The 19,504-nt window shown below is 45.4% G+C and overlaps 1 protein-coding gene across 5 annotated transcripts in view; it reads left to right on the plus strand.

The window, feature by feature from the left end:
* Nucleotides 1-3,090: 3,090 nt before the first annotated feature.
* Nucleotides 3,091-19,504, plus strand: part of LOC112221676 (neural cell adhesion molecule L1-like) — an 84,249-nt gene continuing 67,835 nt past the window's right edge. For 4 of the 5 annotated variants that reach the window (XM_042303648.1, XM_024383907.2, XM_042303651.1 and 1 more), the window contains exon 1: nt 3,091-3,291. The gene's annotated coding sequence lies outside the window, so the exon portion shown is untranslated. The remainder of the gene's footprint in view (nt 3,292-19,504) is intronic. The other variant, XM_042303650.1, reaches the window with a different exon arrangement.

Consider the following 19,504-nt stretch of genomic DNA (forward strand, 5'->3'; position numbering starts at 1 on the left):
ATACGTTTTTGTGCGTATAGAACATTTCTGGGATCATTTATTTCTGCTCATGAAACATGGGATCAACACTTTACAATATTTTTGTTCAGTGTAGATAAGAACTTGTGAAAGTAGGCTACAGCTTGATAAAAGGCAAAGTAAAAATCTGATAACGAAAAGGTATTACTCTTGGTGTTTTCTCGATTAGCTTTCTCCCTCTATCGGTCGAGTTGTGCTGGAAATGGACCTCAAAGGGCCTTTCCTGATTAAATCTAGAGCCATACGTCCAGGAGGAAGAAGAGAGTATTCTGTTTATCAGTGAAATGAGCAGAGAGACATTATCCATATTGATCTGTCTGAGCTAGACTTCCTACACGCTGTGGAATGATTCTCCTGACCCACTCTGAATGAACCGCTGGGCTGCCTCTCTAAACGTTACCAACGTTCCATTATTACATATTTGTGTATTTTCACAACAGGGTCTTTAACAGAGAATGTTCAGATTAAACGTCTGTGTAAATGAACTGTACAAAACAAACTCTCATCTCAACTCTCGCTGCTGACTGAAGTTTCACATTTGTGCCAACAAATAGTGCTAGGTCATTTCCCTCAATATCCTTAGTGCCTAATCTATCACAAACTTCATTCCACCCCTGCTCTGCAGCTAGCTATCTGCCGGGGTTTTAGAAATAAAAAACAGAAACCATTTAGACGGATAATGCATTTTGTATACTGTAATTCTACAAAGGTTTCAGGCTTAGCCCTTGTCCCATCCTCATGTCTTGCCTCAGGCCTACTGTATCTCCAGGCTTTCATAAGCCCAGCCTCCCCTCAGATCTCTAAATATGGCTGTGTAACCTCTGGGGTTCTGTCGTACATGATCTGTGTTCTCACTGTAATCAATCACCTCTGCCATGCTCCTCCGCTGTGTGTCCGTTGTCTTCTTCCTCCTTTGTCTGCCACTTCCTATGGGACTGGGTATATTGGCAGATGGGAAGCCTGGCACTCAGACTGGACTGGCATCAGTGCCCCAGTGGAATAACATGGAGCTCAATGGGACTGGACAATATCATCATCCTCAAATCTCTGTGTGGTTACGTGAATATTGCACACTGATGGCATTATCTCTTTCCGTCTCTGTCTCTGTCACTCAGTCTCTCTCTTGCTCTCTGTCTCCACCTCTACCTCCCTTCACAGTTCTCAGGACCAATATGAAGGAGAGGAGTAGACAGTGCTTCAGAGAAAGTTCAGGTTGCAGACACAATTCACAAGACCATCAGAAAAGATAAGTGTGAGGATCAGTGAAAGCCAGTTTGTTCTGCCCAGTCCTGATCAGCCCAGACTCCAGATCACAGCAAGTATCAAGAGTCAGACTCTAAGTCCCCCGGTGTTGTATCACTGGTATCTCCTGACGGCTGCAGAAAGAAACTACAGAAATGCGTCTTTGCCCACTTAGATAAACTTCGATTTTGGTCACAAAGACCCTTATCAGAGAATACAGCCAACTCGCTCTCTCCCTTCACAGTTTTTAGGATCAGTTATGTACAGTCATACCAGACCACCGTAAGACCGTGAGTACCATATTCCCCCGGGGTTGTATTACTGTTATCACCCCTCTGCCTGTCTGTTATCATGTCACGACACAGATAGGCTTCCTGAGCCACTTCCTCATTATCCCCCAATCAGCAGTTCTCAGAGTTATTATCCCCCAATCAACATTCTGTTCTTAGGCCGTCATTGAAAATAAGAATTTGTTCTTAACTGACTTGCCTAGTTAAATAAAGGTAATAAATAAATAAATGATAATAAATAAAAATAAATAAAACATGGCATTTCCCAGCTCCGCCCCTCAGCCACACCTCCTAGTCACAGATCACAGACAACACATTTTTCTCCACATAGAATTACGTTTCATAACACAACAACGTTGTCTGACACTGACTCCGTTTCCTTTTGATTGCTTGATTGCTTTTGATCGCTTTATCAATTGAAAACCCAATAGATAGTGTGCAGTAGGTGTCTTAGCAGCAGTAGGTGTCTCAGAATCCGTTAATTGTAAGGGAAACATGGGCTCAGTTGACTATGGTAGACGTTACCTGCATAGGGCTATTAGACAGAGCATGGTGAAGAAGAGAGACGGAGAGGGGTCTTTCCTGATTACATCTAGAGCCATACGTCCAGTAGGAAGAAGAGAGTATTCTGTTTATCAGTGAAATGAGCAGAGATAAGAGAGACATTATCCATATTGATCTGTCTGAGCTAGACTTCCTACACGCTGTAGAATGATTCTCCTGAACCAGGAGTTTGCAATAGATGCCTTTTTAGTAGCGACAGAAGCCAGAATCCATTAGACGTTATTAATATCAAGGGTCATTTGGCTGTTCCTTTAAAGCACATGTATAGGGCTATTAGACAGAGCATGGTGAGGAAGTGAGACAGAGAGAGAGAGAGAGAGAGACGCAGGTTGCGTCCAAAATGGCACACTATTCCCTATGTAGTGCACTACTTTTGACCAGGGCCATATGGGTGTGTCCGACTGCAATTAGGGAGCGTATCCTACAGGCACAGTATGCGTCTCAAATAGTACCCTATTCCGTATGGGCTATGGCCAAAAGTAGGGCACTATGTAGGAAATAGTGTACCATTTTGGACATGAGCAGGGAATGAGATGTAGAGCAGAGTGGGTAGGGCCATAGGCTATACCACTATGCTAATAAGTGTATTGTTATGCCTGCTAGAGCTGATCTGCATGGCTGCGTATAGGAAAAGGAGAGAGAGCTGCTATCTGGCAGCAGAGCAGATTGGCTGGCTGCTGGAACCTGGCAAGACTAATCCAGCTGGAAAGACTGCATGCATACGGCCAGCAGCGGAGAAGAGAAAGGAGGAGAGGATGGATGTAGGGAGGAGGAGGGGTGCACGGAGGGAATGGAGAGAGGGGAGGGAGGGAACCATGGGGGGGGGAAGAAGACAATAAAGGAATGGTCAGAATCCAACAAGAGTAAGCGAATAGAGCGAGGCAGGAGAAGAAGAGGGAGGGATGAGGGGAGAGGCAGAGGAGAAGAAGGGTGATGTCACCTCACCTCTAGCAGGCAGCCAATGAGAGCGAGGGAGGCAGAGAGAGCGGCTGAGAGAGAGGGAGAGAGGGTGTGTTTTTGAATCACTGCAGCATCAGAACAGCGAGAGGAGAGGACACAATCAATTTGATAGAGAAGAAGAAAAGGAACAACTAAGGAAGAAAAAAGGGGAGGACAAGGAGTTGCCAGAGGAAAAGAAGGATCAACACCCCCGAGGCCGTCCTTTAAACCTGTGGAGGTAAGAGAAGAACACAGCCGTTGAAAAATACAAGATGAGAGCGGGGTTAATTAGAACGCTGGCTGGGTGGAGGAGAGGTGGCCGGATGATGTCTTCATCACACCTGGGTCATATCTGCAATTACAATCCCACATTTTACAAGATGGTAGTCTTTACTAGCCTGTCTGAAGGGGCTGAGGTGGAGAGATGAATTTGAGTCACATTTCTAGAAGAGTCATGTCATGTGTCGCTGTGACTATATTAGTAGTGTCTGGAGGGCAATATTAGTGGTGATGTCATTGGATAAAACGATCAAACTATTAATATTTCAAGATTTCTGTTGAGATTATTGTTAAAATGAGAAAATGTGCTTCTCATAATTTCTCTCGATGTTGTAGTAGAGGTGGTTGTAGGTTTTGTACCGAAGCATCTGCTTTTTATGGTTGACTTTTAATGAATTCGAAATGAAAGTGCATTGAAGAAGACATCTCGTTGAATAGTTTGAATGGATGTTATAGGGAAAGAGTATTATTGCATGTCATTAGTACATTTTGCTGGGTACACACTCAGATAGCATGTAGCATGCAACAGGGTCTGGCTCAGCTATTAAAATTCAATGCAATGCTGTTGTGGATCCTCGTTGGAGGAAAGCATATTATCATCGGATGCGTCGATAATCTGCGTAAATATAGATTTTATTTGACATCTGGAGGATTGTGTGATACGATACAAATTCAAAATAAGTGATTGCACGTTTTCTTTGTTTTTTACATTGAAAATGAGTTTGGGTTATTTTGCTCACTTTTCAAAGATATGTAACGTAAACATTTGATTTCTTCAAAATTCTATGTATCAGTATTTGCTATGTGAGGCATTTTAGCAGTTATTTTCACTTGTGTCCTGCACTTTTGACAGTGCATACCTTTGCCAGTGCATACCTTTGACAGTGCATACCTTTGACAGTGCATACCTTTGACAGTGCATACCTTTGACAGTGCATACCTTTGACAGTGCATACCTCTACACATTTGTTCTAATTAATTAGTATTTTTAGCCCAAAAAAATGTATGTTTTTCTTTCTCTACCTTGCCACTTTGGTCATATTTTCCCACTATCCCCCCGCTGTTGTCCTCCCCTCCCCCAGCCTCTCCTATATCTCACTGGTTTGATGTTGTTAAGCATGGCTGTGATTGCGTTGTGCTGTAATGGTATTTTCACTCGTCTGGTAGCATGCTGGTCCCAGATCTGTGTGTGTTCCTATGGGAGTTGGCTATGCAGCACTAACACATCTGGGACCAGTCTAGTTCATGGCATGACAATGACCATACGAGTTGCTATTCAGAACAAATAGATCTGGGACCAGGCTAGTGGTCGGGAGGATGGAGGTCTAATCTGTGGCAGTTAGCTCTCCTGATCTAGGATCCGTTTTGCACTTCCATAAATAATATCATATGGACAGGAAGGACCTGATCGATCAGCACGCCTGCTTTGTGAATACAGGTTCTCCTGTCCTGGCTGTCCTACTGCAGAGACTATCTCTCTCTCCTCTCCCTCACTCTCTTTCTCTGGGAATAGGATGTTATCTGGGTTGGTGCTCCTCTGGGGAGCCCCTGTATCCTTCCCTTTTGCTACCTTAAACGAACTACAGTACTGTCTGATGGGACACAGAGAGAGAGGGAGGGGAAAGAGAGAAGAGAGAAAGAGAGAGACATTGGAATGGAAAATATGGGTGTGGCAGTCGGGCATCTCTCCCAATACACAGACTGTACAGGTGTGCCCGTGCACGAATGCAAACATCTGGCGATGTGCCAAACATGGCAACCAGCTCTCACATCTCCATTAGGCAGATGAGAGGCCATAGAACACATAACAGGCAGTCTATACTAAATGCTGTGTCTTCTTTAGTCTCCTGGGTGTGAGCGCTGTCATGTCGTGTCGTGAGGAAACACTCCCTCTCTCTGCCTTCACTCTCTTCGCCCTCTCCTCCTCTCTCTCCCCTTCTTCCCCCTCTTTTGTTCACCCCTCTCTCTCTCCACCCCCCTCCCTCTCGCCATGCCTCAATAACCCCCAGCCTGTCCCAGATGAGATGAGGACAGTACTGGGGACACTGCTCGGTGGCTGACAATGACTTGTTACCATCGGGACAGCACACAATATGGATCAAGATATAGGCAGGGAGGTGTGTGTGTCATTGCTTGCGTGTGTGTGTGTGTGTGTATGCGCGCGCTCTCTGAGGCGAAATGCCCAGGAGACTGCTCCATGCTCCTGGTTGTATTTTCAAACTGTTTAATGCAATAATCAGTGTATTGCTACTGCCGGCTGTTTGGCAATCCTAGACCGAGCTGCTGTAACAGCCAGAGAGAAACAGAGTTGCTCTTACTTACTTTCTTTCATATAGTAACACAAACATGCGCGTAGCCGTCAATCACACACACACACACACACACACACACACACACACACACACACACACACACAGCTGTATAGTACAGTGTATGATTACCCTGGGCTAGCTATACCGGAGCAGAATGTAATCTGCTCCTTCTCTCTGATGCCAGCCAGCATTTAATTGAGCTGTTCTAACAGAGGGATGGATGGATAGAGTGATTTAAGAGAGGGCAGGGAGAAATAGAGGGGGGGAAGGGGGGAGAGCGAGAGAAAGAGAGAGGTGGTGATGGATGGAGCGAGGGAGGGATTGTTTGACGAGAGAGAGAAAAGAGAGCGAGAAGGAGGGATCAACAGGAGAGAGAAACAAGGTCACAGGGATGATTGGCTGTAAAGATGGCAGCAAGGAAAAAAGGGATAGAGAGAGAGATAGAAAAAACAGATGATATGCACAATGACGTATAGATCAATATGTCAGAGAACTAGAGAGGCGAGTCTCGGGGAGCATCGTTTGTTCACGTTATTGTCTTGTTTACATGTATTTCTGTGCACTATTCAGTTTTTTTGTAATGACAATGGTGTTGGCCATATTCATGATACTGAACCATGCTCTTCTCTTGTTAAACCGGAGAGATGTCATTGTGTTAGGGAAGGTGGGCTGTGTGCTCACAATCTGCCAAGAAGGAAAGCTCACTGGGGAGAGCAGTGTTATTTATGCTAGCTGTTGAAGTGCAGTGTTGTGCAGCGTTAGTGTTATCCTAGCTAATTTAGATTCCACACTGGTGTTTTTATGCTAGCTAAATGCTCTACAGTTTTACCCTAGCTAGATGCTCCAAAGCCACCTGTTATTTTGCCTCAGGCCCTACTGCCAGTCACTGCAGCCACCCAAATACACGGCTACACACATCAGCTGGCCCAAATACACATCAGCTGTCAAAATACAAATCAGCTGCCCAAATATACGACTACACACATCAGCTGCCCCAAGTACACAAATCAGCTGCCCCAAATACACAACTACACACAACAGCTGGCCCAAATACACATCTACACACACCAGCTGGCCCAAATACACATACCAGCTGCCCCAAATGCACGACTACACACATCAGCTGCCCCAAATGCAGCTACACACATCAGCTGCCCCAAATGCACGACTACACACATCAGCAGCTGCCCCAAATGCACGACTACACACATCAGCTGCCCCAAATGCACGACTACACACATCAGCCCCTGCCCCAAAGCTGCAAATGCGACTACACACATCAGCTGCCCCAAATGCACGCCCCAAACTACACACATCAGCTGCCCCAAATGCACGACTACACACATCAGCTGCCCCAAATGCACGACTACACACATCAGCTGCCCCAAATGCCCCAATCAGCTGCCCCAAATGCACGACTACACACATCAGCTGCCCCAAATACACGACTACACACATCAGCTGCCCCAAATACACGACTACACACATCAGCTGCCCCAAATACACGACTACACACATCAGCTGCCCCAAATACACGACTACATCACAAATCAGCTCAGGCCCAAATACACGACTACACACATCAGCTGGCCCAATACACGACTACACACATCAGCTGGCCCAATACACGACTACACACATCAGCTGGCCCAATACACACATCAGCTGGCCCAATACACACACACACATCAGCTGGCCATCAAATACACGACTACACACACCAGCTGTCCAAATACACGACTACACACACCAGCTGTCCAAATACACGACTACACACACCAGCTGTCCAAATACACAACTACACACATAAGCTGTCCAAATACACAACTACACACACCAGCTGTCCAAATACACACACCAGCTCCACCTGTCTTGAATGACGGGTCGCCACTGCTCAAAGTCTTTACCTGCTATTTTCCAAGGAATACAACATTAAAGATACAACACGGGTTAAGAGATGGAAAGTGATCAAGGTAAGGTGTAAATAAAGGCTGCATCCCAAATGCTACCCTATTCCTATTTAGTGCAACACACTAAACACACTTCTGACCAGTGTCCATGAGGAAACGTGGGCCATTTGTGACGAAGCCATTTCTGTTTCATATTTTAGCTTCTCTGTTAATTGTACAGCTTTTTTCTTAGTCTTTTAGTGTATTCCTCACTGTGACTTACAGGTGTAAACTATGCACAGACAGGTTCACTTTTAGTGACTCTGGTCCTCTGTGTTTGTCGTTTTAGCACACTGCTGCCGTAAGGGTTGATGGTTGACGTGATGGTTTCTCCCTGGTTGCCCTGCGGTGTGTGTGTCTGTGTGATGAAGGAAGCCTGTGTGATTTAGATTCTGCAGATGGAGCTAGACTAACTGACATGGTGTGTGTCAAGTGGGGGATCAGGCAGATGTGTCGGGGTGGAGTCTAGAATATGTTGCTATGATTTAAAGAGTGAAGGGTCAGACTAGGAGTGATTGAAAGGCAGGGGACATGATTATGAAACCTACTGGGAGGGAAGGGGAAGGTGGAAGGGAGGGAGAGAGAAGAGGAGAAGGAAGGGAAAAGGGCGCCTGAATCTATAGAAAGAGAAGTGGGGCATTTTGTAATGAAATAGAATAACACATGATAGATACCTTATTGAGAAATGTAAATAATAATGCATGAATATATAATAAAGGACAAAAAAAGGTGGTTTTAAGAAGGGGAGAGATCTGGGGCTGTTAACATCAGTTCAGTTCCCAGTGATGAAACAAGACAGTGTAGATTGTAGGTCTGTGTTTAGACCAGTACTCTATGAAGCACTACTACTACGACTACTACTACTGTCACTACTACCTCTACTACAACCACTACTACTACTGTCACTACTACCTCTACTACTACTGTCACTACTACTACTGTCACTACTGCCTCTACTACTACTGTCACTACTGCCTCTACCACTACCACTACCGCCTCTACCACTACTGTCACTACCACTACTGCCTCTACCACTACTGCCTCTACTACAACCACTACTACTACTGTCACTACTACCTCTACTACTACTGTCACTACTACCTCTACTACCTCTACTACTACCTCTACTACAACCACTACTGCCTCTACTACTACTGTCACTACTGCCTCTACTACTACTGTCACTACTGCCTCTACTACTACTGTCACTACTGCCTCTACTACTACTGTCACTACTGCCTCTACTACTACTGTCACTACTGCCTCTACTACTACTGTCACTACTGCCTCTACTACTACTGTCACTACTGCCTCTACTACTACTGTCACTACTGCCTCTACTACTACTGTCACTACTGCCTCTACCACTACTGTCACTACTGCCTCTACCACTACTGTCACTACTGCCTCTACCACTACTGCCTCTACCACTACTGCCTCTACCACTACTGCCTCTACTACTACCACTACTGCCTCTACAACGACCACTACTACTGTCACTTTTACCTCTACTACTACCACTACTGCCTCTACTACTACCACTACTGCCTCTACTACTACCTCTACAACTACCACTACTGCCTCTACTACTACCTCTACTACTACCACTACTACTAGTCACTTTTACCTCTACTACTACCACTACTGCCACTAATACTACTACCTCTACTACTACTACCATTACTACTGCCACTAATACTACTACCTCTACTATTACTACCACTACTGCCTCTAATACTACTACCTCTACTATTACTACCATTACTACCTCTACTATTACTACCACTACTGCCTCTAATACTACTACCTCTACTATTACTACCACTACTGCCTCTACTACTACTACCACCACTACTGCCTCTACTACCACTACTGCCTCTACTACCACTACTACTACTACTACCACCACTACTGCCTCTACTACTGCCTCTACTACTACCACTACTGCCTCTACTACTACCACTACTTTCTCTGTTATTACTACTGCCACTACTACCTCTACTATTACTACCACTACTGCCACTACTACCTCTACTACCACTACTACCTCTATCACCTCTACTACTACTACCACCTCTACTGCCACGACTACTACCTCTATCACCTCTACTACTACTACCACCACTACTACAGCACCACCACCACCAAACGCCAGTCATCACTTACCAACCCTGTTCTCTATCCTTACACATCTAGAGGAGACCTGACAAATTTGGAATCCATTCCCCTCTTTTACCGGATTTTCTCACCTCCCTCCTTCCATCTCTTTCTCCCTTTGTTTCTGCGCCAAGTGTGGTTTCACATGTCATGTCTGTATTCATGCATAGTCGGGTAGCAACCAAACCAAAGCCTTCCACTCCAGACCTTAATCAGAATAATGTCTACTTGAGATTATTATTGGACATTACAGAAACGCTGACACAAAGGCCAATAAAATGAACCCAATTATACAATTGAACCGTAGGCTAGGTCCCAAATGGCACCCTATTCCTTGTTTAGTGCACTACTTTTGACCAGGGTCCATAGGGTAGGACCTTGCGCAAAGGTAGTGCACTAAATTGGGAATAGGGTGCCATCTGGAAAACTGATTTTAGAGATAGGGTTCAAGATTAACACTGCTGGCAAATATGGAGATTTTATGTAATTCATTTGAGTGGATTACTTTATTAAATCTCTGTCAGTGGCACCCCTTTCGCTCGCATGTGTCCGTGCGTGTGTGTGTGTGTGTGTGTGTGTGTGAAAGAGGGTAACAACCCTTGAAAAACACAGGAAATAGACCTGTTTAACCATTCAACAGGAACCTCATCAAGCGTTATGACTACTAAATTGAAGTCATAAGAGAAAATAATGCCTAGTATGCCTTTACTTCAAACAATCAAGTCATTTACAGAGCACAGTGGGTGTCAATGAGAGAGCCTCGTTCGATTGAAGCCGGGAAATGCACGAATCCGGTATTTATTCTACCAAATGATATCGTTAGGTTCTTCCCAGCTACAGACCCAGGCGGAGACAGGGAAAGCACAAACCAGATGTATTCACCCAACTGGGTGCGTCAGCTGAATAGCATTGTGATACAGTCACACAGTTCTTTATACACAGCGCATGGAGCAAATTAGGGGCCGGACGGCTGTCTGGCTCTGTTCTACCTACCGCATTCTGTTATTCTCACTCCGCTCCCCAACTTTGACGTCGAAGACAACCTCCTCGCTTCCCACAGAAACGAGACTGTTGGACTGTGCCTATAACCCTGACCCAGAGAAATTCTATCCTATTCTGCAGAACACGTTCTAACTCCAGACAGAGATGGCTCCCATCCAACCCTTCTAGGATCATACTAGAAGTCAGAGTCTCCGTCTGTATTTGTCATTTGCATAAACAGCACCTTCAAAAAGTATTCAATGCCCCTCGACTTGTTCCACATTTTGTTGTGTTACAGCCTGAATTCAAAATTGACCACATTGATTGTTTTCCTGACCCATCTGCACACAATACCCCATAATGACATCACAATACCCCATAATGACATCACAATACCCCATAATGACAAAGTCAAAACGTGTTTTTAGACATTTTTTGCAAATGTATTGAAAATGTTAAACATAAATGTCTCATCTCATTGTTAGAATCACCTTTTGGCAGTGATTTACAGCCGTGAAGCTTTCTGGGTAAATCTCTAAGAGCTTTGCACAACTGGATTGTACAATATTAGCACATTCTTTAAAAAAATTCTTCAAGCCACGTCGAGTTGGTTATTGATCTAGAGGCGAAAGAAATGCACCTCCTGTTTAGGCAAAGGTGCTGGCTAGCGGAGAAGAACACTTGAAAAATGAAAAGGAGAGTAGCGCACTCTAGGAGCTCCGAGGCAATCATTTAATAACCTAATAACCATTGTTTCAACAAAACAAGCTGTCTTAAATCAGGGTAAATTGGTTATTGCTCATTGCTAGACAGACATTTTCATTGTCTTTGCAGAAATCTTCAATCCTATTTCATTCAAATCTGTAACTAGGCCACTCAGGAACATTTCAATGTTATCTTGTTAAGCAACTCCAGTGTATATTTGGCCTTGTGTTTTAGGTTATTGTCTTGCTGAAAGGTTCATTTGTTTCCCGGTGTCTGTTGGAAAGCAGACTGAGCCAGATTTTCCTCTAGGATTTTGCCTAGGCTTAGCTCTATTCCATTTATTTTGAATTAAAAAAAAAAACTCCCCCGTCCTTGACGATGACTAGCATACCCAGAACATGATGCAGCCACCAAAATGCTTGAAAATATGAAGAGTGGTACTCAGTGATGTGTCGTGTTGGATTTGCCCCAAACTTAACACTGTATTCAGGACAAAGTTCACTTCTTTAACACATTTTTTGAAGTTTTGCTTTAGTGCCTTATTGCAAACAGGATGCATGTGTTTTGAATATTTGTATTCTGTACAGGCTTTCCTCTTTTCACTCTGTCAATTAGGTTAGTATTGTGGAGTAACTACAATGTTGTTGATCCATCCTCAGTTTTCTCCTATCACAGCCATTCAACTGTGTAACTGTTTTAAAGTCATCATTGGTCTCATGGTGAAATCCCTGAGCAGCTCAAAGGGATATTCAATGTCTGCTTTTTTTTTTAGGTTCCTTTCTTTGCAAGGCATTGGAAAAACTCCCTGGTCTTTGTGGTTGAATCTGTGCTTGAAATTCACTGCTTGACTGAGGGATCGTACAGATCATTGTTTGTGTGAGGTACAGAGATGAAACATAATTCCACTTTGACGGTGTGTGTGTGTGTGATATAGATATATATATATATATATATATGCCAGTGACACAATCTCAATTTAATCCGTTTTAAATTCATGTTGAAACACAGCTAAATGTGGAAAAAGTCAAGGCGTGTGGATTCTTTCTGAAGGCACTGTACACACACACACACACACACACACACACACACAAGCTCAAACCAACCCATAACAAGATTAGAATTGGAGTCTCCTCATAAACATAGAGATCCTGTAGCCTTAGAAAAGGAAATGGTTTCAGAACAAAAAAAAGAGGAAAACAAGAAACAGACAGAATGTGTAACGGAGAGAGAGAACCACAGAGATAAGAGAGGAGATTGGCAGAAGAGAAGTGGAGACGAGAAAGATAAAACGAGGGGAGAAACTGTCTTCCCCGTCTGCCCTTCTCTCTGTCTTTCTGAGACCCTGACCCTTCATCCCTCTCTCTCTCTCTGGCTCTGTCACTCCGAGAAAAGTATGTCTTTGTCTGTGAGTCATCGTAAGAATTCCCCTCTTCCTCCCATCCTTTTCACCACATGCCACTCCAATCAAAGAGGCTTTATGGGCACATCTCTGACTAAAATTAGCCTAAATCGCCCCTCTGTCCTGGACAGTCTGCACTGTGGGTGGATGACGAGGTCTGTTAACTGTAGAGGAAGTGGAAGTGTGTGTCTGTGTTTGTGCATGCGTGTGTAAGCGTGCGAGAGAGAGAGTGTGTGTGTGTGTGTCACATCGTCAAAGTAAAGAAGTTTTAGAAGTGTGTGTGTGTGTGGGTCTCATGACTACATTACATGCCAGCACGTAATAAATGACTTCCGTCTTACTGGTATTTATACAACTCCTCAATCCTTCACTGTGTCTGTCTGACGCCTACACATCTTGTACTCTATACAAGTATACTGTACTATGCATAATACTGACGACCAGAATATATTACTACTGCTGCTGGCAGGCAGAGACGAAGGACGTCCCTGTTGTCATGTCGATGATTCAAGTGACACGAAGAAGGGAAGCATTTTCTGACTTCTGCTGATGTAAAATAGGGCTTTATCAATAAATGTGTTTGATTGTACAGTAGTGGGTTGTGAAAGTTTCAGTGGCACAGCTGTTCTAGGATCAGGTACCCCCTCGTATTCACTATAATGTAAAAGATTTAAACTGATCCCAGATCTGTGGGTTGTGCTGAGGCTCTGAGAGACAAGCTAGGGGACTTGGCTGTCTGGAGCTCACTGGGAGATTGGAAGAGTGTAATGTATGGAGCATGACTGCTTGGCATTGAATGACTGACCTACGAAATGACTGGCACAAATGATTCTCTTTCAAAGGATCATTGAATGACTGACCTATGAAATAACTGGCACAAATGATTCTTGTTCAAAGAATCATTGAATGACTGACCTATGAAATGACTGGCACAAATGATTCTTGTTCAAAGAATCATTGAATGACTGACCTATGAAATGACTGGCACAAATGATTCTCGTTCAAAGAATCATTGAATGACTGACCTATGAAATGACTGGCACAAATGATTCTCGTTCAAAGGATCATTGAATGACTGACCTATGAAATGACTGGCACAAATGATTCTCGTTCAAAGAATCATTGAATGCCACGGTGTCGAATCATCACGAATTTCAATTTAAGTTAAGTAGCTTGTCGTCTCTTGTTTTATTGAACCTACTGTAGTCTCACGTTGCCAGACTTTCTCGTCTCACATTCCATTGAACCTAAAAGTAGGAGCAAGTGGAATGGATATAGCTCACATTCTCATTGAATTAGAAAAATGTAACTCCATAAATAAGAGCGTAACGTCCAGTCTTGTGATTGTAGTATGCACACTACATCCTAGTGTCTCTCGCTCTTCCTCTGTCTGTATCCTATGACTACAGGAGGAGGGTAAGAGGGCCACTTTGCTCCTGTCAGTGTGTGTGAGAGCCATGATATGTTCCTTCCAAGTGTCTGTCTGTGTACTTGTCAGCCATGATATATTCATTAGGCTTGGATTAGGTGGTGGAGGAGGGGATCAGTTGTATAGTGTGCATAATCCTTATACACGGGTGCTAATTTAATCCCACCTACTGTGCCAGTCCCATTATACCAGCCACCCAGGAGGAGACAGAGGGCGGCAGGGGGCGACACAGGACGAGGGGATATATATATATATATATATATATATATATATATATATATATATATATATATAGAGAGATAATGATGAACGAGAGCGAGCGAGACAGAGAATAGCAACCTCGGCGTCTATTCTATTTGACAGTACTGTTAAAAATCCCATGTTGATAAAACGCTCTTACATCTATCCCACCCACCCGTGAATACTGCACGGGGGGTAGCGCACAGGGGGGTAGCGCATGACGAGACGAAAGAGAGGGGAGCAGAAGGGGAGAGAATGACAACCGTCATGTCTTTTCTATTTGACGTTGAAACGTTTTATGTTGATACAACAGGTCGTACAGTTTCTTTGTTTTGTGACTGAAAGGCTGCTCGTGCATTCTGGTGCTTGGCCTGCTGTCTTTTGAGTTGAGAGAGAGAGGAGAGGAGGGAGGGGAGGGGAGAGGAGAGGGGGGGGAGGGGAGGGGAGGGGAGGGAGAGGGGGAGGGGAGGGGGAGGGGAGGGAGGGGAGGGGAGGGGAGAGGAGGGAGGAGGGGAGGGGAGGGGAGGGGAGGGGAGGGGAGGGGAGGGGGGGGAGAGGAGAGGAGAGGAGGGAGGAGGAGAGGAGAGGAGGGGAGGGGAGAGGAGAGGAGAGGAGAGGGAGAGAGGAGAGGAGAGGAGAGGAGAGGAGAGGAGAGGGGAGGGGAGGGGAGGAGGAGGGAGAGGAGAGGAGGGGAGGGGGAGGAGGAGAGGAGAGGAGAGGAGAGGAGAGGAGAGGAGAGGGAGAGGAGAGGAGAGGGAGGAGAGGAGAGGAGAGGGGAGGAGGAGAGGGGAGGGGAGGGGAGAGGAGAGGAGGGGAGAGGAGAGGAGAGGAGAGGAGGGGAGAGGAGAGGAGAGGAGAGGAGAGGAGAGGAGAGATGGAGAGCGAGGGGGAGGAGAGGTGGAGATGGATAGCTTGCAGTAAGTTAGTCAGTCAGCCTCTTCAGCTGTCATTCTGGAGACGGAGACAGAGACAGCTGAATATATTTTGAATCCATTATAGTTTGACATGCATGGTACAGTGGTTCATTTCTAATGCTAGTGGCTGCCGGTGAACAGTGTGCCGTGTCGGACCACCCACCTTAACTATGAACAACTATCCTACCTCCACTTCCCTTTACAACCACTGTGTGTGTGTGTGTGTAACTCCATCCTACCGCCACCTTCCTCTACAGCCCTCCTATTAAACCTCCTCCTCTTCGTAAGGGTCACGAATCCATCTTTGGAAATCTTCTTCCGCTGTGCATTAGGTCCACAGCATCCCAAGCACAGTTTATGTAAGACACTCCAACATGCCATGTTCACCGTGATATAGACATGCATTATCCAGTTAATTATAGCATGCCGACTGAGCACTATGAGCACCGTGCATTACGTCTATAACATGCCAGGCAAGTGCACTATTTGAATATGTAATCCACTCTAACAGGGGTCGTTTATATTGCTTCTCTCTCGTCTTCTCCTGCTTAATTTACTGTACAGAATGAGGTCAGATAGCTACTATACAGTACCTCAGGCTGCACTGCTACCTGGGGTTAGCGGGGTTGTGTGTGTGTGTGTGCATTGCAGAGCCTTCAGACTAAAGGATGTGAGCGAGTTCAATTGGGCGTGTAGAAGTAAGGAACAGTGCAGAAGCTGAAATAATGAGGCAGTGTGTATCCTCCCATGAGTGTGTGTGTGTGTGTGTGTGTGTGTGTGTGTGGGGGGGAGTCAATGTGGGGGTCCTGTACACTTGCCACCACTGCTGTGTTTGTAGTCACCTATTAAACTGTCTGTTTACATCAACATCAAACTTCATCATGCAGCGGGAAGGGACAATAACTGGACTTCATATTTGTGTGCAAACATTTTGGCTAACAAGTAACTCTTGTTTGACAAAACGTTACGAGGAAGCAAGGAGCTGGGGTAACGCCTGGATGATGCCGTCTCACTTAAGTGGCGCGACAGAGTCTAGATTTGTAGTCCACTCACTCACTTCTGAACTGTAGCAAGGTGAAAAGGTAACTGTATACTGGAGGGAATGCAGTGAGAGGGAGAGGAGAGGAAGAGGGAGAGGAAGAGGGAGAGGAGAGGAAGAGGGAGAGGAAGAGGGAGAGGGAGAGGAGAGGGAGAGGAGATGGAGGGAACAAGAACTGTAGGATGACATTGAAAGGCATGGATATAGGGAACTGGGGAAACTGTAGGGGGTCTGGGAACATTTTCATTTCAGAGGAGAGGACAGTGGAGGAAAGCAGGGAGGGCAGGGGAGAGGAAGCCAACGAGACTAAAATTCGGGAGCAGATGGGAGATGATGAGGGAAAGTAGGAGGGAGAGGAGGGGTAGACAAAGCCATCAGAGGAGGAGAGAATAGACAGAGGCCCCGGCCAATACTAACGAGCCTAATGAGGTAATTACAGAGTTAAGTAACCGGGTGACCCCCAGGCTACAGGACTGCCGGGGTTATGGAGAGGGGAGACAGGGGGTTGGAGTGTTAACTACAGGGCTGGGGGTGGGTCTACAGGCGGTGGGGGTGAGGAGGGGGAGACAGGGGGTTGGAGTGTTAAAAATCAAATCAAATTTATTTGTCACATACACATGGTTAGCAGATGTTAATGCGAGTGTAGCGAAATGCTTGTGCTTCTAGTTCCGACAATGCAGTAATAACCAACAAGTAATCTAACTAACAATTCCAAAACTACTGTCTTATGCACAGTGTAAGGGGATAAGAATATGTACATAGAGATATATGAATGAGTGATGGTACAGAGCAGCATAGGCAAGATACAGTAGATGGTATCGAGTACAGTATATACATATGAGATGAGTATGTAAACAAAGTGGCATAGTTAAAGTGGCTAGTGATACATGTAATTACATAAGGATGCAGTAGATGATATAGAGTACAGTATATACGTATACATATGAGATGAATAATGTAGGGTCTGTAAACATTATATTAGGTAGCATTGTTTAAAGTGGCTAGTGATATATTTTACATCATTTCCCATCAATTCCCATTTTTAAAGTGGCTGGAGTTGAGTCAGTGTGTTGGCAGCGGCCACTCAGTGTTAGTGGTTGCTGTTTAACAGTCTGATGGCCTTGAGATAGAAGCTGTTTTTCAGTCTCTCGGTCCCAGCTTTGATGCACCTGTACTGACCTCGCCTTCTGGATGATAGCGGGGTGAACAGGCAGTGGCTCGGGTGGTTGTTGTCCTTGATGATCTTTATGGCCTTCCTGTAACATCGGGTGGTGTAGGTGTCCTGGAGGGCAGGTAGTTTGCCCCCGGTGATGCGTTGTGCAGACCTCACTACCCTCTGGAGAGCCTTACGGTTGTGGGCGGAGCAGTTGCCGTACCAGGCGGTGATACAGCCCGCCAGGATGCTCTCGATTGTGCATCTGTAGAAGTTTGTGAGTGCTTTTGGTGACAAGCCAAATTTCTTCAGCCTCCTGAGGTTGAAGAGGCGCTGCTGCGCCTTCTTCACGATGCTGTCTGTGTGAGTGGACCAATTCAGTTTGTCTGTGATGTGTATGCCGAGGAACTTAAAACTTACTACCCTCTCCACTACTGTCCCATCGATGTGGATAGGGGGGTGTTCCCTCTGCTGTTTCCTGAAGTCCACAATCATCTCCTTAGTTTTGTTGACGTTGAGTTAACTACAGGGCTGGGGGTGGGTTTCCAGGCGGTGGGGGTGAGGAGGGGGAGACAGGGGGAGAGGAGTCGCTGTGTTAATTAACCAGCCATGGCTGGGGTGGGGCAAGGAGTGGGAGAGGAGGGTGGAGGAGAGGAACTAAAGAACGGAAACTCCATTACCCAGTCACCTTTTAGCAGTGTGGACTGTGTTATTAGGAAGTGATCCGCTCAGGGCCTGACAAAACAGAGGAGCGAGAGAGAGAGTGGAAAGTGCGTGGCCTGGAGATGGGGAGACAATGTGGTGGCTGGTGGGATACAGAGAGGGAGGGTGAGCGGGGGAAGAGATGGGGAGTCGATGTGGCGGGATATGCAGAGAAAAGAAGAAGGGGGGAGAACACAAAGCAGACAGGTGGGAGTCGAGGGAGAGAGATGCCTGCAGCGATGGAAATGTCACAGAGCACAGAGAGGCAGAGCGGAAGGCAGAGACACACCTGGCATCTAAACACACAGACACAGCTCCTAATGCTACTCAGCTCACCTGCTTTCCGTTCTGGCTGGATACACAATTACACTATGACACTAATTACTGTGCAGCAGAAACACAGACAACATACTGTAGTGACTCAACTAATGATACATCAATATTTAGATTTTCTTTGCATGTCTGTTTGTCTGTCTGTCCTCCCTCCCTCCCTCCCCTCCCTAGCTAAGAGAGAGTGTGACCGTGTGTTTTATTTACGGACAGTGTGAATGGTGTTTTTATCAGCCTGTGGTACACTAGACAACAGGCAGCAGGTAGCCTAGCAGTTAAGAGCGTTGGTCCAGTAACCAAAGGGTCGCTAGTTCAAATCCCAAGCTGACTAGGTGAAAAATCTGTCGACCTGCAAAAAAGACTCCATCCAAAAACGATATTTTGTATTTGTTTCATTAGTCCATTGTCGATATGGCCCCAGTTTATTTTTGCCATGTCAGCAATCAAGTTTTCAAGATATGCAACTTTCAAAATACAGACACCTGGGCCCGTATGATGCAAAACGCAGCATCAGATGATGCAAAACTTGATTTCTGACATGCAGTACATTTTGGGACTATACCAACAGTGGACTAACAAAACGAGTACCAAGCAGATGAGCACAGGGTGGAGTTCTCATTTCATGGTGGAGAAGTACTCCATTGTCGTAACGCCTGGAGACATTTTGTCAGCTTTTACTTGACTCTAAACCCGAACAGGAAATATCTCTGAGTCATTGGGTATAACTAAGCCCCTAGTCGTGATCAGGAAGAAATCCTGGCCCTATACCACTGCCCCTTGTTATTGACATTGTGATGACGACATGTGATAGCTGTCTCCTGGCAGTGCTTGCTGACCCCTTCTCCTGTACTCCACTCCTCCT

This window comes from Oncorhynchus tshawytscha, linkage group LG22 (genome assembly GCF_018296145.1).
Source record: "Oncorhynchus tshawytscha isolate Ot180627B linkage group LG22, Otsh_v2.0, whole genome shotgun sequence".
NCBI classification, from domain to species: domain Eukaryota; kingdom Metazoa; phylum Chordata; class Actinopteri; order Salmoniformes; family Salmonidae; genus Oncorhynchus; species Oncorhynchus tshawytscha.